A 25,118-nucleotide genomic window follows, 5' to 3' on the forward strand; every position below is an offset into this window, starting at 1 on the left:
ATTTCCTGTTCCTGTTTTCCCACTATTCCAAGCTTCTATTCTCTGTAGTGCCAAAGCATCTACAGGACCAGTGTTATCACATTCTCGAGGGTTCAGGACTTCTGCCCTTTAATTTCATACCTGCCACTTACTCCTGAGAACACCTTCCTTTACCTCTCATTTCTCGGGTAGATACACACGCATTTTTTGCTACAATTTTTGTTTTACCTTTTTAGTTAAAGTTCTCCTCACTTGAATTGCAGCACACTTATCAGTCCTGTGGGTCTTTCTCAACCAGTTCAGGGAGATAATTAGTCCCTTCAGGAGCTGATTTGAGTAACTATTTTCTCAATCCCACCAAGCGGAGTGTATGGCTAATATCATTCTATGTGCAAGAGAGATAAAATAGCTTATTACATACAATGGATGTCTTAGGACATCTAGAACTGAACTCCCTCTCTGAACCCTATTGAGAAGGCTGTTAGAGTGCCCTCTATTTAGTCTGTGTCTACTCTGCATACTCTCCCAGGAGCATAGCATTTTTATAACTGTCAGGAAAATATTTTAAGGTACCTCTAGGTTTTGTTTCCCTCCCTTTATTTCTGTTTCCTCGCACTTCACTCAGTCAGGTACAGCCCCTATCCTCAAAGCCTTGGGAGAGTCTTGTGACAAGATGAAAGAGGGAAGGAATCTAAGAGTCCTAGAGCTGGAAAGAATTCCACTGTGTAGATAATGTGTCTCTGCAAGGGAGAGAGGGATAGGGACCAGGAGCGGTAAAGCTTTCCCTGCCCCTCCCCCGAGAAGGAAGTGACTGCTGGCTTCAGAGCTGAAGGAAGAGTAGCTATTGATTCTGAAAGCAGAGGTTGCCAGCTCAGGTACTAGACACTGCACCTGTGAGTGAACAAAAACTAAGAGAGAAATGGCAGCTTGGATAGGCACACAAGGCTATTTGCAAAATGTCCTGACACCCCAAATGTGATCTGGAAACAGAAGAGAGCCTCAGGCTCTGAAGGGGCCATGTGGACCAGTAGAATGAACATCCCATCAAATACAGCTGTGGACCCCCAACCAATGACTCCCTCATCTGCTCCTAGCACATCTCAAGTCTTAACACCGTGTACGATGCCAGAACTCAAGCATAACTTTGGGAGACAAGGATGTGAAACTCCAGGAAGACCCGGGTTTAACTATCCTACCAAAGGAACAGAAGGATGGCTCAATGTCAAAATTAAAACAAACAAAAGTCATGTCAGAATTTTGCACCAAGATCATACCCATGCTGGTCTTCAAAACAACCCCAGAATGTTATTTGTTTTCTTTTCCCACCTATGATTAAATTGCAACTTAAGACAAGTAGCTTGCTATAGCTAGTAAGGGGCAGGCCTGGGACCTGAGGTTTCCTGCTTCAATTCATAGCCTGTCTACATTCTGAAAAACAATTTCAATCTTGTAAAGTTAAACTGAGCTCGCCGTGGGAGATTCAGACAGTATGAAAAAATATAGAGATATTAATGAAAATCATCTGAAATCCCATCTGATTGATTATCTCTCCAGACCTATCTCTATGCACCTTTAGTTTATAGATATATGGATACACATTTATATAGGTAAGATGGTTCTCTAAATGTTTTGAAACCTATTTCCCCCCCAAAAAAGCATTGTGGGAACATTTTTCCCTATCAATAAATATTGATCTACATTATCACAAATAAATAAATGTAAAGATGCATAAAGGGTGAATGATACCTGGTGTGATAGCTGTACATTTTTAATTCAGTTCAGTAACCACTGAGGGCATATTTTATGTGAAGCTTCATGCCAGGTAATAAGAAAAGAGATAAATAAAACACAGACACTGCCCTAGGGAAGTTCTCAGTTAGGTAGGAGAAGCAGACAGGTAAATATAATTACAGCAGTGTAACCCCTGAATATAATAGGTGCAGAAAGTATGGCCTGTTAGATAATCTGCCCCTTTATTTGTACAGTACATCATTTGATGTTTCTTTCTACTTCTCTTTTTCCTGTTACTACATTTTCTATGTGGATTCTGCATCTTCATTCCAACTGAGAGTCTTATCTCCTCCCTGAGTGTTTCTGATTCAGCTTTTAATTTCTAGTAATTCTCAATCAAATAATTCACTTGCTAAATGTTTATAAAAATGATATAAGGGAGTTAAATATATAAAATTCAAACAATGATCATAATGAAGAAACAATGCTGTTCGTGATAAATGACTAGAACACTTTTACTAGCCACTTCCGTTTTGCCAACAGACAAAATCAGAAAGTTAATGATATATTGCAAGATGTATAATCTTTAGAGTTCTATTTTAACATTTTGAAGGTCACTAATTCATGAAATTCTTTTTTATGTGATCCAAAATAGTGACACTGATAAAAATTTCTTCCTAGTAAGTCACAGAGGTAGCAGATCTATGATATTGATCTATGATATTTTCTTATTCAGATGTATTTTAAAGTTTACGTATGTCTGTTAACATTTGCTCAGCATATATAATGTTTTGTTATATTTGAGGACAGAAAATTTATGTACACATTATGACCTAAGAATACTTACAGAACAGAATTTTATTAATAACAGTTTAAATTCATACAAATTGAATACATAATTTATGTGCTGAGAATATACAAGACAACTGTTTAATTTAGATTAGGTTAATTGGGAAAAGACTTCTGGAGGAGCTGAACTGCCAGTTACATTTTGAAGTAATTGATAAATATAGGCAAAGAGAAAAATATACATGCAGAGGAATGGAACTGAAGACATGCAATTTATGGCAGGGTGTGGGTAAACTGCTCTTCTGAGAAGTACCCATCCATTCTCTTATTCAAAGGACATGCATTGAACACAGTTTATACCAACAGTGTTAGGCACTGAGGATACAAAGTCTTGTAATACAGCATTCGTGTCTTCAAGCTTACAGTTTCATGAAGGAGATTGGCAAGTAAAAATATATTAGAACACAGTAAGATAAAAAAAATTAATTCCCAGAGTTGTAGGATACAGTTAGGAAACATAGAAAGGAAATTAGGAAAATTGGGTTTGGAGTGCCTAGTCAGGATCAGTTAATAATCACAGATACTATCTCTCTCCTCCCTTTCTCCATCAAGCTTCTGTAAGATGAGATCTGCATTTGTTGCCTCAACACCACTCATGCTTTAACTCTCTGCAATCTGGCTTCCATGCCTACAGCTCTATTACTGCACACAATCAGAAGTCCTAAATGATTCCTTGGTTACCCAATCCCTGGGTCTTAACTCAGCTGCCATTCTCTGGAGCGACCCCTTCTTTAACTTCTATCTTCCCTTCCAGGGCACTTTCTTTCCATGTTTTCTGGTCATCTCTGAGACCTCCAGAGGCTCTTCTTGCTCTGATTCTTTTTTCCATCTCATAAACGTAGGCATTCCTCAAGTTCTGCACTTGATCATCTTCCCTTCTCTCTCTACGTGTGTTCTCTCTCTTCTGGCAATGTCGTCTAGTTGTATGAGCTCCATTCTATAGGGATAATTCCAAATTCTATTTTTAGAGTCCTACCTTTTCCTCAGATCCTCCAGTACCTGGCTTTTGCTGGCGAAGTTCTACACTGATATATTGCCTAGGTAACTTGTATTAATCATGGTTTTGTTTTTTTTTTTCTCTATTTTATGATGCTTTGACATCTGGGGCCTTCCTGACTGGGGAGAGAATGCCTCCCCACCCCCACCCAGGGCTAACTAATTCCTAGAAATAGCAAACAACTTGCATTCCAACACACCTTTGATATGCAAAGAAACCAATTCCAAGTACCTATCTCAACCTGCCTGCTATCAGGCCTCTGCAGCCTGGAACACTATCCCCCTGCCCTAACTCACGCCAGGGCCAGGTACTGGACAACTAGAGACCACTACTGTATTCAAACTATCCAATCCTAAGCCTACTCAGCTGCTTACCCTGTACTTCCCATTCTTCCCATTGAAAAACACAATAAAGGCTTTTGCCCATGCTTTTCCCTCACTCCTTCTGCCTTCTGACCAACCCTGGTGCTTTCCCAAATAGCCCTGTATGGCAGGCTATGCCTCCTATTTCTAGAAATCTAGGAATATAAAAACTTTTTCCTTCATGATGATTAGCCTAATGTCTGTGTGTCTTACCATACCTGATTAAAACAAATCTAGGGTACATTTTAAAACATAATTGTACCTATCTCTTTGAAAATAAATTTCTTCTCCTGCTATATTCCCTATTTTTGTGTTAGTATCATGATCATTGAAGTCAATAAGATCCAAACTTTCAGAGCCACTTTTGACATCCCTTCTCTTGCCACATACATTTTATCACTTACACAACTTCAGTGATTGTCTCTACACAATTACACAAAAAGATCTGCCTCATTTCCATTATCGCAGCCCTGATGTGATCTTCCATTGTCTCTCACTGAGATTGTTTTGATAACCTCCCAACCAAGCTTCTTATCTCATGCTTCTCTCAGGTCCAATCCATGCTACAGAATGAGACCAGATTCATTTTCCAAAAGCCATCTCCAGTCATATCGCTTGCCTCTTTAAAAACCTTCAGTGGCTCCTCATTCATTGCCTACAGCATAAAAATCATATCCTTAGGCTAATTCAAAAAATAAAATATAGTCTAAGAGATAGAAGAAGAACCAATAAAAACCAATGTCTTAAAAGCTAAAGAGAAAAAGAACTAATTGAATGAGTATTATTAGGATCCATTGCCATGCTCCATTTTGTTAAAATATTCAATTAAAATGAAACACAAATAATCATATGTACCAGTAATCATGTATCTCCAATCATATTTTGGAGATTGAGTAGAAACAGTGTGGGATGAGATAGTGATTTGTTAAGGACTATCAAAAGGTGATGAGCATTAGGGGTAGGAAGTCAAAGCACCTTCTGCCTTTCCTGGTTGTGAAGCCCTCAGACTAATTTTCAGTTTTTGCCTGTATTCACGGATCCCATGTTTCTGGGTACGCTATCGTTCTTATTCAGTAGAGACCTTTTTATCCCAAACGTCTAGTGATAATTTTGCATTCAAACTGCAACACTATAGACCTACTCCAAAATTTGTAATATAATCTCAAAACAGAGAAGCATCTGTTCATGTGCAAAATGAATAATGGCCTGTGATACAGTTTTCCAAAGAAGTGTAGATTGACAACAGATTCTAGTATAACAATTTGTATGTGTTGGCATGACAATAAAACTATATATAGTAATATGGAAATGCTTAAGTCCATTAAAGCAGGAAACATGCATAGACTTATATAGTATATGTTATAAAAAAAAATCACTAGAACCAAGCAAGACATTTGTTTTCTTTTTTCCTTGGTATTCACTTACTTTTTCCCTACCCAGATATAGGGTATTATTGGTTATAAATAAGTTGTAGTAAACCTTTGCCTTTTATAACAGAATAAGAAATGCATGATAAACTAGGTAGACATTGTGATATATACAGAACACATTCCAGAGTGAGGAAAACACATCCCACCAATTTTCCTATCCCAAGCTCAAAGACGTGTGCTTTGCTGTAACAAACCACAGTTGTGCAGTGTTGTGGCATTACATTACCAATCAAAAGAGTCACACTATGAGATGATAAGGTAGAAATCTATGATGTGTAATTGTTTTGAAGGCTGGTGATGGCTGCAATCTGCCCTAAGCTGTTTGATACTCCACGTGTTTTCAAAGGGGCCCACAGCGTCAGTACAGGTTCCTGCCTGCCACTTCAGTATTTTGTGATCACTCCTTGGAGTGTGCTAAGGAATTTCACAGTCAAAAGAATCGTTTGAACATATGGTTACTATCTTGGAAAACACATACTAAAAATTCAGAATAAACTTAAGTGAAAAGAATTAAAGAGGCAGGCAATCGAGTGTAGTTTTTTGAAAAATGATATTCTTACAACGATTTCATATAATCAGAGCTGACCTCATTTGAGTAAAAAAAAAAGAAACTTTTCTCATAATTATTGCATGTATTATTGCTGATTTTATTTGTTAAACGGGGCATTTCTCTCATTTCAGTAAGCTATCTTATCCTACTTTTGAAAGCTAGATTTATGTTGATTCATGTTAAGGAAGGATGGAAGGAAAGAAGGAAGAAAGAAAAGAAAAAAAATTATTCCAAAGGAATAAAATTGGGTAATTTTTCTCTCTGTGTAAAATTTAATTAACGTCAATCCACTTAATTGTACTGTGCACCAAGTATTATGAAAAATTATATTCAGTAAGGGTAAGTGAAATAAAAACTGAAATCATCATCCCTCCCTTCAGAATTTAGCACCCAAATGGGAGAGACCTACAGAAAAGGAAAGAAACTCTACTATATGGTGTGATCAGCACTAATGTAAAAGAACAGAGGGTCCTACGTAGCACAGAGAGGGGCCTCTAAGGATTTCTGGGCGATGGCCTCCCTGAGCTCAGTGTCCAGAGACATGAAGGAGTTAATGTGGTGAGAAGACGAGATTTTGAGGCAGTGAAGGAGCAAGTACAAACCCTGGAATTGTGTGTGAGAGAGCTCCATCTTGGAGGCATGTGGGATGGGTGATAAGTCTTTGCGAAGGTTTGGGTCTCAGCCCCAAAGCACTGTTTCTCAAAGTGCACGAGACATATTTTTCAATGCATACCCCACAGCTACCAACACATGCCTTCTGAATCAGATCTGCAGTGGTTACGAATCTTCTGTGGTACTAAGATCACTGGAGGAGCTTTTAAAAAAAATACATTTCCTCAGCTCCAGCCTCAAAGATTTTGACTCAATGGCCCTTGGTGGGGGGGGATAGGGAGCGGGAGGATCTGGGCTTAGTATCTCCCCAGATTATTTTCCTGTTCAGCCAGGGTCAAGAATCAATGTTGGGGCAGCTGCATTTTAACAAGCTCCCAGGGAATTCTGATGCTCATTACCATTCTAGAATTGCTGCCCTGAGGCTCAGTGGAGCACAAGTTAAACAATATTCACCAAAGCAACTGTCCTCAAGATGTGGTCCCTGGACCAGCAGCATCAGCGTGATCTGGGTACCTGTTAAGAATGCCAATTCCTGGGCCCCACTCTAGACTTACTGGGTCAGAAACTCCAGGGGTGGGCCCAGCAACTTGTGCTATAACAAGCCCTCCAGGTGGTTCTGATATCCTTAAGTTAGAAAATCATTCACTAAAAAAATTCTTGTGTGTGTGTGCTGGGTGTCAGGGGACAGGAGGGAAGGTGATGTAGGCACTTATCTCCCTGAGTTGCTACTTAAGATAAAACACTTATAATTTTTCTTTCTGGAAATGAGAGACATTTCTACATGAATTACAAGGCAAGGAAAATAAAATAGATGACAGATAATGCTTTTAACTTGCCTTTTTCTAGTATTTGACTCTCCACTGGCCATCCCCTCTTCCTAAGGCGGCTACAGCTTGATTATTATTTAACAAGTGCCAGGAGACAATGAGTAAGTGAGTTTAAAATATAAACTCTTAATGAAACCCTAGGCCATTTCCACATTCTTACTGTTTTAAAATGCATTTGACTTGGCACATCACATTTTGTTACCCTAATTTTCATTTTATTTATTTATTTATTTGCAGGGAAAGATTTGCCATGAGCTAAAATCTACTGCCAATCTTCCTCTTTTTTTGTTCCTTCCCCAAAGCCCCAGTGCATGATTGTATATATCTAGTTGTAAGTCCTTCTAGTTCGTCTATGTGAGCCACTGCCACAGCATGGCTACTGACAGACGAGTGGTGTGGTTCCACGACTGGGAAAAGAACCCAGGCCGCCAAAGTGGTGAGAGCACCGAATTTTAACCACTAGGCCATCAGGGCTGCCTCCCAAGTTTTCTATTTAAGAGGCAGAGAAGGAGTGTCTGATATTCTTGAGATAGATGTCAACTATAGCCACACGTTTTGTTAACGGTTTAGGTATCCTCAAAGTTCTCCATTTTTCTGTCAGTTTTTAGAAACCTATTTTCATAGCAAAGGATAGAAATCGTTAATTAAGTTTCGGTGAAAAGTGTCTCTGAGTTTTGATATTATCAGTTGTTTCTGGCTTTAGGTTTTCCTTTTTCTTTGCAGGTATAGAGACGTGGGTTCAGGTCCAGGCACTGTAGCTTCTGGCTCTGGGAAACTGGTTAAGGTATTTTATATTTCTGAACCTCCGTTTCCTTTAGATGTGAAGTACAGACAATAATTCCTCCTCTAGATGGTTGTTGTCAGGAGTAAATTAGATGAAGCGTATGTCACATTGGAGATATTCAGTTAGGTTAGTTCTCTTCCCCTTTCTCTTAATAGCCACCCTTTAACCGAGCTGTCATGGGAAGAGGTCTCTAGGTTAGGTCTGAATGTTCTGGATCCTTTTCTTCTCTTTCCAGTGATACGCCCAGTATAAGAAAAAGCATTACAGTGGATGAGTTATCTCATGAGGGCATGGGCTAGCAAACTCTTTTTACAATAGAGAAAAAAACATTTATAAAAGGATTCAGAGTCTCATGAGTTAATCGCAAACATTAATTCAGTTAATTCAGCCCAGAAGCCAGTGAACTTTGGACACGACTTTGAACCTATCTCTTATCTCCTTGTTTGGGTAGCATCAAAAATATTTATACAATAGATTTCAAGGCTCAGCACAGAAACACCATCTCCTCAATACACAGAAAACTGAAAGAAAATTATTTAGAATGGTGCAGCTAGCTCTAATCTAAATGTATATTCAGACCCTGGCCATGTCGTAAATATGCATTTGAAAATGGCAGCACAAAATTCTTTCATTGATAAGACTCCCCAAAATAATGGTAATACAGGGCAACAATCTGGCACCAATGGGCCGATATGTTTTAGAATGCACAAGTTTTTTAATTTTATAAAGGTAACACTGCCCATTTAACTTATAATAAGTTACACCCCCACAGTCTGGGGCACACTCGTAATCGAACATATTAATATTTCTGCCACATAATATATAAATATTCACATTAGTAGGATAAACAAAGACCAAAAGAACCTCATAGTCAGTTCATGTTTTGCTACAAAACAAGTTCAGATCAAGTTAACTTTTACAACCAAATGAGAAAGATAAAACTTACAGTTTTCAGAACTTTTCAACTTTCAGAATTATGGATAAAATATTGAGGACCCATAGTATATCTTCCTTTAGTGAATTTTCAATTCTATTAGGTTACTATATCCCAAAATCCACACATTTCATGGGCAAGGTCCAAATAGCATTTAAAACCACTTGCTCAAGTCATAAAAGGGCATAAATCATTTCAAATTCTGCCATCAGACTTTAGACTTATGGTAATAATACAAGGAGTTTGTGTGAGTAATGACTTTTAGTTTATTGTGATGGTTTTATGTTACTAGTGGAAAAATTTGTCAGGTGAGAATAAAATTTAGTTTGCCAACTTATTTAATACGTAAATGCTTTCCAGGATTAATAGAAAGGAAATTTAAGGGAAATTATGTGTTTGTAAATTAAAGAAAATAAGACTTGAAAAAATAATCACTAAAATTTTAGGTCCTGAAAACTGTTGAGCAGTAATCATTGAGTGTGATTCTTGTTGCACATTCGCTCCTCTGTTTTAGATGGCCTTAGAAGCAGTGAGAGCTCTTTAGGACCGGCCAGGACTGCAGAGTCCTGTAATATCTTGCTGAGGAGTAGAGCAGTCAAATGGGCTGATGCAAAGGTTTCATGTGACCAAAACGAAAAGAAATAGTGTGCTAGAATTTTCTGGGTATGATTATGAAAAATACTCTTGGCTGGTTATATTTTGGACTTTCCCAATTACACCCATGCTCAGAATATCTTGGAATGTAATCTTGGGTAGAGATCTCATAGGCATTTATTCACTCAATCAATCCTTATTTATTGAAGTGCTTATTATGTGCCAGAAAGAGAACTAGGCCCTTGAGATACAATGGTAAATAAGAAGGCTCTGTTCTGTTTACAGTACAGAAGAGAGATATAAACAGTCTTGGAGAAAAAGAATTTAGGTTAGACAGATTAAAAAAAAAAAACAGAGGTTTTTGATCTCACAGTCACATTTTCTTAACTTGCTCTGCATGCTTTGACATAATTTGGGATTCCTACCTTTGGATGAGATGAAAACAGATGCAGCTAATAAAAATAACTTCATTTATTGAGCATTTTGTACCAAGTCCTTTGCTTAAGCTCAGCTACGTAATTATCTTGTTTTATCCTCACAACAACTCTATTAGGCAAATCCTATTTTATGAATAAGAAAACCAAAGATTAGAGAGGACAAAGAACATTTTCAAGCTCACACAACTAAGAACAGGTCCCCAGTCTCTTAATTATTATTCCCAAATACAAAAAGCTCTGAAAACCAAATATGTTTTTCATAATTACTTAACATCCAATCCTGCCCTGAACTATATAGTCTTTACATTTCCCACTTAGGAAGAAAATTCCTACATTCAGGCATTTCTTTACAGAAATAGTGATGTACTTGATTAAGAAGTACTACCTTAGAGCCTGCTGGGAGTATTATGTAATATAAAATATATGCACCATGTTACCTTTCTAAAATCAAAATAATTCTAATTTATGAAACACATCCAAGAATTTTAGATAAGAGATGTGGAATTCTAGCTTATTTATCTCTAGGCTATTCTTACCAAACAAGTCCTCACAAACTTCTTTTAACAAGTCTGTGATACTTAGGTAGGATGGCCACATAATTTATCAAGTAAACCTATGAGAGTAAAAGAAGCCACCATTAATAATTACTCAGGGGCATTGGGCATAAATTGGGACTGTTCCAGGCAAACCAGGATGTACCGTCCACCCCATCTTGGTGACCATGTGGCCTGAGGGAGAGTGAATGCCCAGTAATTGTGATGAAGTCATTGCATCTGGACTGCATTTGCCTCCTCAAGGAATGTGAGGACCTCTACTATAAGCCCTCAGAGTTTTTTAGAAAGCTCTTGGCTTTTAGAAAGCTCCCTCTGGCCCAGTGTGGATGACCCATGAGTATGAAAGTAAGTACAGCTGTAAGGAGGTTATCTTAACAAGTTACATTAGGCAGAACATGATAAAGACTCAAAATAATACAGAATTAGTGTGAACAGAGGTACAGCCTAGACTCAAGGAATCAATAGAAGTTCAGTTAGATGACCAATCGAATATGGGAGATAAAGGAGAAGGCAGAGTCTATGAAAATTCCCACTTTTATAACTTGGAAGCTTGGAAAATGATTTGTTAAAATAGGGAACACAAGAAGTAGTAGCAGCTTTGGGGAAAAAAAGCCTAAGATTGTCAATTTTAGGGTGTCTGTGGGATGCTTCAAACTCTACCAGCAGAAAAATTTAGATGCAATTAGGTAATAACTTCTTAATAGACGAGTGTTTCTATAACTTCCCCCTTTGCCCCCAAGGGCCTAGCACAATACTTTAAACATGGTAGACGCAAAATAGAGATTTTTGTCTGTTATTTGTAAGCACTCTTGAGGTTTTGCCCTTTGATCCCCAGAGTGATTAGCCTAGTCAAGGATTATTCACCTCTTCACTGCAGCATGTTGATGGTAAACTTGGACACTTACACTCACATGTTCTGGTCTTACAGGTAGAAGTCTTAATTTGCTTTCTCTAGACGATCCTCTCTAGCAGGGTAGGCTCTTTCTAACAGTACTGGTCAATGGATTCATTGGCACAAGTTTCGATTCCAGCCCAGGCTTCATCTTCATGTCACTTAAGAGAATCCCTAATGCCAGAAACTTTTGAACTTCCCTGTATATCGGACAAAGTAAATCTTTCAAGATAAATTGTAAAAGACTTTGAAATGGGGAAAAAACTGTTAGATGTCTTATCTAGCACACCCTTCCAGGTTACCTCTGTGTTTTATTATTTTTGAGCTATTTTACAACTCCAGTTGTAGAAAATTAATAGAAATGCAAATAACTCGTTCATAGAAATGCAAATGATTTGTGTCCAGTGAAAATACAATTGATTATTGCTCTATCAATATAGACCAGTTTTATATCTATATGTAAATGAATTTCAGCATTTCTGATTACCTAAACATGTGTTTCTTGAATTCACTTTTGAACCATTTTCAACATCTTTCTGCTTCCCTAATAAGTGAATGAGTTAAATAAAATGTTTGAGTTTTGTTCATTTTATATTTGTATGAGAATAATGAGTTTACCTTTATTTAAAAATTATCTTTTAACAAATAACAACTATAACAAAAGTGTGATTTAAAAAAACTATGTGCCAAGTGGCACAGTATTAAGTATTTTGCATACATTATACTTTTTAATTCTCACAAATACCCTCTGTGATATTTTCTATTGTCATCGTGATCATTTTACAGATAAGGAAATGGAAGCTCTACAAAGACAAGTAGCTTACCCAAACTCACCCATTACACCTGACTCCACAGTCAAAGACCTGATCCACTACGATACACTGTCTTAGATATGGATCAATGTTGACCGCAAAATTAACAGAGCTCTCAATAATAAAACTATAAATTTATATATTCCTGATTTTCATAAATGATATATATGATAGAATGCCTATGAATATATTCATGTTCTTCTGCAAGAAAGCGATTTTACAGTTACAAAATTTGACCTACTACTGGACTATGGGAAAGAATCAAATTCCTAGCATACAATGCCATCCCTGAACTGACTCCTGCCTATTTTGGCAACCACATCTGAGGCTGTTTTCCACAAACCCCTGTGCCCTGGGCAGACTAAAATCTCAAGGCTCCTCACATTTCCACTCATGCTATTTTTTTTGCTTGAATACTTTCCCCAATTTGCCTCTTTGGAATACTTATTCATACTTCAAGACTAAAATTAAGCATCACTTCCTCATAACGCATTCTCTGACATTCTCATCTCCCTTGTATTCCAGGAGCATCCAGAGTATGCTTGCTATAGTATTTATGATGCTTGGGATTGTCTGTGTACATGTCTATTTTTCCCACTTTTGGGGGAACAGTCTTGATTTTCTTTATAATCCTAGAACCTAAAGCAGTGTCTGGTGTAGTAGTTAATCAAACAATATATGTTTAATTAAATTATAAATTAATTATATGAAATAATATGAAGATTTCTTTTTTCTTCCTCTAAAGCTGCCATTATGTTCTTAAGAACAATCACCACTTCATTGATCTTCTCTCTAAAGAGAAATGGGAGGCTTAATAGACACTAGTCATAATACAACACAAAAGTTCACACTATTTCAATAGTGTCTGCATTCTTTAGTGTAAATATTAGTGAGCCTGGCAGTGTGGCCTTGCCCTATGTGTGATTCAGGTTTCTGCTTTGTTGAAGGACTTCCCCAGCATTGAGCTGTGCAGATAATATCTGTTTCGAGTTTCCTGATGAAGGGGAGAAGAATATGCCACCCCCAACTATGCCACTTTGTCATAAGGATTATTTTGAGCTGAAGGCAACTGAGATGAAGCAGATACAAGTGAAGCCCCCTGCCATCCCCCTATTAGCCTAAAAGCAGGACATAAATTCTCAAAAGTGTCCCTCCTCCCCTCTCTACCTAGAAGGATAAAAGTTAATCAGCTGCAGACAACTTAAGTCCCTATCAGCCTGGAGACAGAACCAAAGGAATCTACGTAACAAACTTCACTAACTACCCTTTATCTCTGCCTTTGGAAGCCTAAAACTGCTTTCCTTTGTCCTGTCATTTCTGCACAAGTTTACTGTTCTTTGCTGAAGATGCCATATAAACCAGAGTTCTAAGCCACCTCTTCGAGTTACTCATATTTCCCTGGGTATCTCCCATGTATACAAGACGTATACATGTTAATTAACTTTTTTTTCCTGTTAATCTGTCTTTTATTACAGGGATCTCAGCCAAGAACTCAGAAGGGCAGGTGGAAATTATTTTTTCTCTCATGCACTGAAAACAAGAAGTAACTTTTGTTGACCTTGGTAAGTCGGGTCCCATCTTATACAAGGTACAAATGGATGCTCAGTTAATACTACTTCATTATGCCACTTGGAGATAATGAGACCATATTCGAACCAATAATGATATCAAAACTGCTATCCCCAGTTAGTAAGTTAGTTTCTATTATTACATCATTTTGTATTATTCCACTATAAGAATATACTAATAGTCAAATGCTCTAGTCAGCTTTACCAAATATACTGGATCTGCATAATCTGTGGTAATTAATTGTCTGATCAACATCATATAATTATGGTATTTTGGAGAGGGCTTCTTAGCCTCAGTTGCCCTAACATGAAGACATGCAGCTATTAATAAAAAGGAAATGAACAGCAAAAAGCATTCCCGTCTACAAAAGAAGACTTACTTGCTTCACTGCTCTATCCTTTTTTGAATAATTCTCTTCTATCAAATGCTTAGTCTTTTATTTTAATGATTGTGATCTATTTATTATTTTTGGTAATAACATCACAGGAGCACTTAAACCATGCTTGAACTTCACAGTCTGGGCAGACATTTGACTGTTTAGAAGGATCGTGAGTCTCTAAAAAACCCAAAATACAGAGTGAAAACCAAAAAAGGAACTGTTAAAAGCAACATGACTCAATTCATTGGGCAAATGGGAGCATGTGATGAAAACAATGCTTTATCCATACATCTGGTTAGCTAATATATGCAAGTGATGGTAGTTTGGAACAACTTCTCTATAATTATTCCACTTAGAGTAAAATGTCATCCATTCATCCAATGGGTGAGGGGTGTTGTCAGTGTGGAGTGATTGCCTAAAATAGGGAAGACGGACACAAAAGCATGGCTTTTAAAATTTTATCTATTTCATCTTTAATGCCTTTATGTTTCAATTTCAGGATAAGCAAACATTTATTGAATGCCTATTATGGACCACGCACTAGGCAAGGAAGACCCCAACACATGATAACATGTGAATAGGTACCACCCACAACGCCCTTACTGGATGATTGTATATTCCTTTCAAATGCCATAAGTTTCTAAAAAATAAGGGAAAAGTAATTTTGAGGATGTTAGTGTAAGCCCCAGCTCTTTGAGGTTATTAATATATGTTTGCTTTTTAACACATTTTTCCTATAAACTCATCTTGCTTCCAACTGTAGCAATATGTACAAGATCTTGTTGACTTCAGGACACATGGTTTTAAATCATTACTGTGCTAGAGGCTTTGGCACTGTCCCAGAGGACCAGGATACTTGGTGCAGAGCCTCGTTTGTAAATACTTCTCTATGAAGAGAAGGAAGAGAGCCAGTTCTTCGATGGACTCTATCCTTTCCTACAAACCCAGGCTGCATGTTTATGTGGAGAACATAATGGAATTCCTCCACTGTGAGACTCTGCTACCACCAAAAACAAAAATTTCCACCTCTTGAGTTCCTGTCTCTTAACACATTGAAACAACCCTAAATGGGGAGCACATTGGATCAACCATTATCCAGTGGGCACATGCTGTGCAAGGAAAGCGTCACAGTTAACTATTCAAAGACTTAGGATCCAGAGACTAGCTGAGTGATGACAGAGCATAGCCATCAGTGTTCACATTTAGTCTTTAAAAGTTGTCATCAGAGATTCCAGGGCCCTTGAGATAAATGTCTTCTTTGAACATGTTTATAACAGTTCATTTTCAATGTAATTTTCAGGCCTATGAACAGGAAAACTTTCCTTCCATGTTTCTTCAAGGGAGAAGACTTTAACAAGACTATGAAACTTTGAGCAAACCAGAAAACTTCTCCAAGTCTCAGTTTCCTGCACCTGTAGAATGGGTAAACTAATACTCCCATGCATGGGAAGTCTGTTGGTATACTTAAGAGTCATCCACAATGCAGGGCATATTACTTACAGCAAAGCAGATCAGACGCCAGTCCTGTCCATTAACAAGATCTGGTGATTGGCGATGTGCACATAATTGGAGTCTGGACCAAAATGAAAGTCCAGTCCTAAGACCTTGGACCCAAGAGCCCTATTAAGAAACTGGCAGTTATACTATGAGGAAAGCTGTGATGAGCAGAGCAACAAGGGTACAGTTTCAACACTAAGTCTCTGCTTCTTTGTCAAATAACTTGGGAGAAGAGCTTGAATAAGAGTAAATAAAAATATCCAAGCTACCTTGGGCAAGTCACTTAACTCTCGGTGCTATTGCATCATCTATGAAACTGGGACATCAATGGCACCTATCTCACAGTATTGATGATAGAGAGTAATCATTATCTAAGTGATAGCTTATCATGAAGAAGTCACACCATGAAAGTAGCCTCCATTCAAGCATCTATCAACTGGAACATTAACATTACTTCTGTAGTTTAAGGCCTTGTTCCCTTAGGATAAAAATGCAAATGTGAAACTTTGGAAGAAAACTTATTTCACTTATTAGTAGCTATCCTCAGGTTGGTGGAGTCTCAGCCTTGACAAAATGAAGGCCAGAGAGTTAAAAGAAAATATACTTGGGTGGGGGGATGTAAGAAGTTCAGAATGAAGGGTGGAACAAGGGAAAGCTAGTCTGATTAGTGAGTCCTTCCCAGATCTTCGACAGAGTAAAAGAGCCCTTATTTGCAGGAAAGAAGACCCATCTGGAGAGAAAAAGAATCATCATCACAGCCTCACTCAGTGTCCCAGGTTTGGACAGCACCAGCCTTGAGCCCAGAATCTATGATAAATGCAGATAGACAATGAAAATAAGTCAGTGGATCTAAATAGAAATGTCATTTTCTTCCCTCACTCATTCTGTCTATCTGTCTTCTCTTCCTTTCTTCTCATCTTTTCTTCTTTCCTTCCTTCCTTCCTCCCTTCCTTCCTTCCTTCCCTCTTGCCTTCTTGCCTGCCTTCCTTCCTTTCTTCCGTATATATTCATTGGAGTTCAGAGGAAGCATATGGTTGCTTCAGGCAACTGAGTCATATCAGTTTTTCAAGAGAAAATGCTTTGAGGGCTGGTATGTAGGTGTGCACAATGGCATGTTGGTGAATATCTAAAACTTTATAAACTATAGTAAAATGAAAGGCTCTGTGAAGCCATCCACCTAAATATTGAAAATAAGGACTAAACTGTCTCCATGCAAGTAAAGGGAATTGATATGCATTTATAGCAGTTGAATAGATGATATGGGCATAAACAGCACACAGTGAATTTAGAGCTCATTTCACAAAGCATGTAGACTTCACTGCATCAATGATTGCAGTGAGCTTATCTCCTTTTTACAGATGTGGAACCTAAAAGAATTTGATAAACTTTCTTTCTAGGGTCTATATTAAGAAAGGGATATTTCTTTTACTATAAGCAAAGCATAAAAAAGAATATTCAAAGGTTATTTGCATATGCATATATATATGTGCGTATGTATGTGTGTGTATGTATGTGTGTTGTGAATATACCCTATCCCCATTCTGAGTTTGCCTTAGGAGAGAAAGCTGCCCCAGAGGTTTAGTCATGCCTTCAAACTTGGCTGTATTGCCATTTTCTTGATGAATATTCATTTTTTAAGTGGAAGGTAATTTGCATACACTGCTGACAAAAGGGAGCCAACTGGTGAGTGACATTGTCCAAAGGGACAAATGAGTCTCCCCAGCAGCTTGTAGAAAGACTTTTCAACCCAGAATTGTAGCTACTTCTATGGCATCTGAACTGCAGATGAGTTCACACTTACTTGTGAACTGAAGGGGTTCAGAGCATGCCACCCTAAAGTATGCCCCTCTGGCATAGGATTATTTTCAGCTGAAGACAATTGTGAAAAAGCAGACACAGGTTGAGCTCTCTACCCTCTCCCTATCTACCTGAAAACAGAACATAAATTCCCATTGTGAAGGTGAATTCCCATATTTCCCGTACCAGGAAGGGGAGAACAAGCCCCTCATCACCGGAGACAAGATGGCACTGAGAGTCTACACAGACCTTGCTAACTAGCCCTTATCTTCCATTAGTTTCCCATATATTGGCCTTCCCATAATTTGCCACCTCTAGAAAGTCAGTTTCCTTTATCTTGTTACTTCTCTACAAAATTATTGTTTTTTGCTAAGAAAGATGTTATACAAGCCCAAGGGATTCTAACCACCCCTTTGACTTAGTCATCACTGAGTATTGCATGTGCAGGCATGATGCACGTGTTAATAAACTCTGCTTATTTTCTCTTGTTAATCTGTCTTTTGTCAGCTTAATCTGCAGGGCCTCAGTCAATGAACCTAGCATGGATAGAGGAAAATGATTTTTTTTCCTCTCCTGTAGAACTAAACTTAAGAGTTTATGAAATAAGCCCTTGAGCTTGTGGCACAGCCCTACCAGAAATAGTCCCATGCTTAACTGCTGATGTGTCTGAGACTTCTCCACAGTTACCAAGAATTGTGGGTAACATCTTCATATTTACCAAGAACTTCTGAAAGGCAGAATGAGAGAGGCAGAGGGGAGTAAACTACGTGAATCCCACGGGGAGCTGGCTCTTTTATTTATCAAAATCTTAAAACTACAGAAATGAAAACTGGAGCTCTTGTTGGTAAGGAAGGCTGAAGGTCGTAGGTAAGAGAGGAGATTGAGAGCTTCCACTTCTCTTAAGTGCTCTAACCAAGTACCTCTGGCCACATATCTACCTTCATCCAGAGCAGAAATTCATCTCTCCAGTAGCCAAAAACAATCCCACTGACCCCCGCTATACGCACACACATGGTTCCTCTGGGCATTTGATGACTATTTCAGGAGATAATAATAGCAGTCCCCCTACACACCAAATGTATCAAGAGCTTGGCATACACTACTTCCTTACATCCTCATGACAACAGAGTGAGACATTGCAATCACTTCCATTTTACAGATAGGAAACCTGAGGCTTAAGGCCAAAATCACACAGTTAGCAAGTGGTAGAGCCAATGTTAAAACCAGGTCTATATGACATGTGCTTCCAACTGCTACCCTCTCCATGTCGCCAACCATGCACAATAAGGATGCCTTTAATTTTCTCAAAGAAGATATGAGCATAATTTCCATGTAAAATCATTCCCATCTTTCTACATCCAGTTCAGCAGATTAATCAAACTGGAAGAAAAGTAAAGCTAAGAAAATGTTTTATGGAAACCATAAGAATTGAAATTCTATGCAAATATTTCATGAAAATAACTCATCCCGCAGTCTTCCTGTAATGAGTTCTCTGACTCTTTATTGAGCCTAGTTTCCATTTGCTGAGGTTACACTTCATTACACAGAATTCTTTGAAAATAAAAACATCAAACATCAAAGCAGAACTTGTTTTCTGACCTATTTTTGATGATCATTGGAAACAATGTGGTTTCTATGCATTTCCTTCTCCTTTTTGCCCTTTTTTTGTGATTACTCCCATCTTTTGTAATTCATTACACCCCAAGGCAATTACTGCATTTTGTGAAATGCACAGCATTAAAAGGAATTTCCATGCAGTTACAGAAACTAAATGCCACATTTCTGAGCAAAGTACTCTTCCTTAGGGCATTGTGGATTAGCCTTTCCATGCTAACCCGCTTGGATGAAGACAGTTTCTTTAGCAGTTCCACTGTGTATTAGAAAGTCCCTGAACATAATTGTTCTTTTTAGACCAGTCCTTTGGTGCCTGCCTAAGTTGCGTCTTATGTGTCTCACTCTCTAAATCCAGCTGTTGCTCATTTAGCCACTTAGCTGTGGATGTCAGCCTTTCATGGAGATAGAAATTAAACATACATCAATCTGCAATCTCTCTGTGATTGCAATGTCATACCTTACCTCTAACCAGGACATATCAGAGTTCTGTCCTAAAGCCTTGGATTTTCAGGCCATTTGGGCCAGCTGCCACTGCCTAAAACCCACATCATCCGTGAACAAAGTAACCCAGATTCTTCCCAACCAATATTGAACTTCAGCATACATGGCCCAAAATCTCATGAGCTTTCTTGAAACAGTGAAAATTAAAGACTTTTTGTCTTGTTTCGTTTAACTGAATTAATACTTCCAAGAATTCTATTATAATGAAATTTCTGTGGGCTTTTTTTTTTTTTTACCAAATTCTTAATAAGCTAAAGAGCCAAAGACATGTGGCATTGATTTCAATATTATGTTAGATCTATAATAAATATTTTATATAAAAGAAGACAAAAGAGATCTTTAACACCATTTCAATGCTTTTCTAAAGAGAAGTAACAAAGTATGTGGTAGAGGGGAGAAGGAGGGAGGCCTGGAAAATACACACCCCAGAGGAGGGCTCTTTTCAAATTCAGCAGTTTAAGTACTGATGTAGTGAAGTCACACACAAGTACTAAACAAGAAAGGAGCCTAAATAGTTCCCTCTGTTTGACAAGAAACAAGTTGGTGAACCTTCCAGAACTTTAATTTTCTCATCCACAAAATAAAGCTTACAATGCCTTCTCCAGAGAGCTGTTGAGAAGGTTACGTGAGGTCACATACGTGAAAGTGCTCTGTAAACTGAAGGGTCTCAACAGCAGGAGTACCACACAGTCAGGAGGACAGAACATAATGGAATTCTGTTCCTGTCCTCTTAGCAAACTGATTAGAGAAGGATGTGCCTTTCTTTCCCCTCTCTTCAGCTTCTTGTCTCCCTCTAAACCCACCTTGTGTGTCTGTTGCTCTGTTCCTCAACAACATTTGTCTCATGACTCTGCTACTGACACTGTCTTTTGATTGGTAACATTCAGCTTCGACTACTTCTGACTTAGGGGCTCCTCTGCTTGTGTGACTGATACTACCATCAGTGACTGATACTCTTCTGGAACCTTTACCGAAGTTCCAAAGAAGTGAATTGGCCTTTTTAAAGGAAGCTCTACCATATAGTTATTTCTAACTGGGGAGCTAGAAGCAGTTTCTGCTAGAAACAGAAAACATCTTTATCAATCTACCAAAAGATTTATTTGAATCTCCTTTTCTGTGTGAGTGAAAGAGAAGTCAACATGCTACACTACGTACTGAAAATAAACTCCTCAACCAAATAGTCATGGTCGCTGACCTTGTGGGCCTTGTAGTCAAGTAGTAAATAACAATAGTAATGAGAATATTAAAAATACCAGCTAACGTTGATTGAAAGCATACTATCTGCTGGAAATTGTTCTAAGCACTGTACGTGTATTATCCCATTTAATCCTTAAATGAGTTGTCTTAACTCCCGTCTCTGCATCTTCACCTCCCCTTTTCTCTTGAAATGACCACATTCAGACTTTTGTTCCCACCATCCATTGAAATCATTGAAGTCACCAACTGTCACCAAGTTGCCAAATCCAATTAAACCCTTCTCAGTTCTCATCTTGCTCAACCTTTCGGGTGGATTTGACAAAGCTGACCTCTCCCTCTTTCTTGAAATACTTTCTTCTTTTACCTTCTTGAATCCCACTCTCCTGCCTTCCTCTTATCTTACGGGCTGCTCCTCTTCCATCTCCTTTGCTAGCTCCTCTTTATCGCCCTGACTTCTTAATATTGGAGTGCATCAGGCCTCAGTTCTCAGAGCTCTCCTCTCCTCTAGCCTCATATTTTCCTAGGAGATCTCTTTGTTGGTAATTTTAAATACCTTCCACATGTCAATCGCTCCAGCCTTATTTGTGTCCCCTAAATGTACACTGCCCACTGAGCTATTCAATTTATGCTAGTTTGCCAGGGCTGCCATGACAAAATAGCACAGTCTGGGTGGTTTAAACAACAGAAATTTATTTTCTCACAGTTCTGGAGTCCAGAAATTTGAGATCAACGTGCTCGCAGGGTTGGTTTCTTCTAAGGCCTCTCTCCTTGGCTCCCTCTGTCTTCACATGGCTTTCCCTCTGTGCATGTCAGTGTCCTAATCTCCTCTTCTGATAAAAAGCCAATCATATCAAATTAAGGCCCACCCATTTTACATTAATTATCTCTTTAAAGACCCTATCTCCAAATATAGTCACATTCTGAAGTACTGTGGTTAGGACTTCACCATATCGATTTGGGAGGACCCAATTCAGCCCAAAACAGACTTAGATACTCAACTTTGCCATGTGAATGAATAATGGGAATTTCAAACTTAACATGGCCAAAACTGACCTTTACATCACACTCCACCCCACCACACTCTCTAAAACACTTACTTTCTCTCAATGCTCTCTATCTTCCTTTGTTCTCTGTTCAATGTCTCCTCCTATCTGATATATACTCCCAATTACTCTCTAGCCCCACATCACACTGTATCTTTATATTTTTATTGTCTATCTCCCACTAAAATGTAGGCAGGGCACGGATTTTGTTCTGTTCATTGCCTTACCCTCAGCACTAGGAATAGTTGACTGATACATAGTAGTTACTCAATAACTAGTTGCTGAATGAATAAATGTAATTACCACAACAGATCTATTAAGTAGGTATGTTATTGTCTCCGTTTAATTATGAGGAAATAAAAACTCAGGGAAAATATATAGCTTGCCTTAGGTCACAGAGCTAGTAAGGAACGGAGCTAGGATTTGGACCCCGGTAATCTGAATCTAGATTGCTGATAAGCAGTAAAATTCCAGTGTGGCAAATGCTATTTCTAGAGGAGCACAGAAAGTATTGGAGCCCTTAGGAGAGGCACCTAACTCAGGAGTTATAATAGGAGACAACTGGTAAAAGTCATGTGGAAGAGAGGCAAGCTCATGACCAGGCTGAGGCGACCTCACATGTGCAGGCAAGGTAAACTAAACCAGGGCAGTACTTAGTAATTAGTCAAATGAATGAGTAATTAAGTATATAAACCTAGAGAATCAGAGCACATTATCATGGAAGAGGACAACTCAGCATTCTATTTATTCCTGGAACCATTAAAATTAAAGAGAAGGAAGAATTGACTACCGTTAACAACCAGCCACAGCCCCCAAGCCCATAATGAAGCTGTCAGAATTGACCACTCCAGGCCAAATATATTATGCTACCAGTGTTGGTCAACAAAGTCACTACAATAATTAAGATCTAGTTCTAACTTCATTAGGGCCTTGGAGAAATGGTAAACTTAGTGGAAAATTTGCAGTGTGTAGCAGACCTTGAAGATTCTGTGCGGAAGTTTATAACTCCCCAGTGGAGGCAATCAAAGTTTAAGTCCTTTATAACTCACAGCAGAAAAGCAACAGGAATATTGAACTGCATGCATAAAGAGAAAGAGATGTTTCTCTAAAACCAAAATGAAAACTGGGTTATTTAAACTTGAATAATTTTTATTTCACCAAGGAGGGCCCATTTTAATATTCATCATGATAATTTGACAATAAAAACCCATTTTTGATGTTAAGTATAATAATTAGTAAAATTCCAAGAATTAGTGAAGATATGGATGGCTAGAAAAGTTGAGAAATTAACTTCTGAGGTGTGCTTCTTTTTGAAATAATGCTATCTGGAGTCTGAATGCTCATTTAGGGCCACTGATTGCCTCTAGAATTGAAGTTACCCAGCAAATACAACTTATCACCAGTCTATTCCGAAATGTTATTAATTATAGGAATTGTCACCTATAGGAGTTGGAAAGTGATGTCCAACTCCTGGTAAGTATTTTAAAGAAAGCATGCCACTACCTGGGCCAAATGATACCACCCAAATCTAGCCTAAGGAAAATTCCTTATTGAAAAACATGCTTTTGGAACATAATCATTGAACCCCCCATTATATCTTCCATATTTATGAATTTGAGCCATCAGCAGGGTGCTTTAAATCCATTTGTAGTCCTGGGAACACTTAAAAATATACTTATGAGAAATGCTTGTCAAATTCTGTGTAAAACCCTATGGGGGAATTGACTAGAGCTAGACTGAACTTATAGATTAATTTAGAATGAACCATTATCTTTAGACTATTGAATCCAACATCCATGATCATGGTCTCTCTATTTAATTCTTCTAGTTACATATCTTAGAGTTTCTCAACCTCGATGCTATTGACATTTGAGGCCAGATAATTCTCTGTTGCCCTGTGCATTGTAGAATATTTAGCCATATTTCTGGCCTCTATCTATCTGATGACAGTCGCATCCCCTGCCCAGATGTCGCAATCAAAAATGTTTCCAGAAATTGCCAAATGTCATCTTTTGTTAAGAACCACTGCCCTAAAGAAACTCTTGCACAAATTATCAGGGAGACATGAACAAATATATTTATTGCAGTGTTATTTGTAACAGCAAAATATTAGAAACAGCCTAGTTGTCCATTAGCAAGAGTATGGATCCATCAACCCTGGTTTATTCCCACAATAAAATTTTATTCAGCAGCAGGAAGTAAAATTGAAAAACTAGATCTATCTATAAGTGTGAACAAATCTTTAAAAACATAAAGTTCAATTTTAAAAAGCAAATTGCATAAGACCAGTATTGTGTAGTACCACTTATACACATATTAAATACATAAAACAATATGCTGTATAGTCAACGATACTTTAAATGCAGTAAAATTTTTAAAACTTGCATGAGAATGATTTCCATAAGTTTCAAGATAGTTGAAAAGACAAGAAATGGAAATGTGGTGAGGCTTTACCTTCAGTTTTCTCAATTTTATTTCTTTAAAAACAAAAGTGATCTGAAAAAATTATGGCCAATATAATATACTTTAAGTCTGGATGGTAGACTTATGAGTATTTGATATATTATTTTCTGTACGATTCTGCACATTTGAAGTACTTCATAATAAAAAATATAAAATATAATTATATTTCAGAATAAATCCACAAGCTACCCTTTAAGGGACTGACTTGAAATTGGAAAGCTTCTACTTTCTCTAGAGTAATTTGTTTTCAAATATTTCATTAGACTTTTTAAACAGTTTCTGAATTCCCCTCAACTCTCATATGTAAATGAGAGCTCAACATTCGTTTCAAGTCAGTATTATTCATCAGTCAATAATATAAATCCCACAGGATTCGCTTATAGATTAGAAGCTAGATCAGCCAAAGGAGCCTTTAAATGGTCCAAATATAAAACACTCTTAACTGACCTTAATGATATTAGAAGGTTCAAACTTTGACAGAGTATTTAATATTTAAATTATACCAGATAGTGTGCTGGATCTTTATTTTGGAAGGCTTGTACTGGCAGTGAAGACCATCTCTATCCCTGGGATTAAGAGAACTGGATATATTGGCTGATCTACAGACCAGCTTTGCAACCACTTTTTATGAGTGCTATAGTTTTACAAATGCTTTTCCCCAATTTTGACAAACACAATGAATTTACAGCTGTAATTAGAATTTGGTCCTTCATC

The sequence above is a fragment of the Ceratotherium simum genome, chromosome 9 (genome assembly GCF_057802395.1).
Source record: "Ceratotherium simum simum isolate JZ-2026a chromosome 9, ASM5780239v1, whole genome shotgun sequence".
NCBI classification, from domain to species: Eukaryota; Metazoa; Chordata; class Mammalia; order Perissodactyla; family Rhinocerotidae; genus Ceratotherium; species Ceratotherium simum.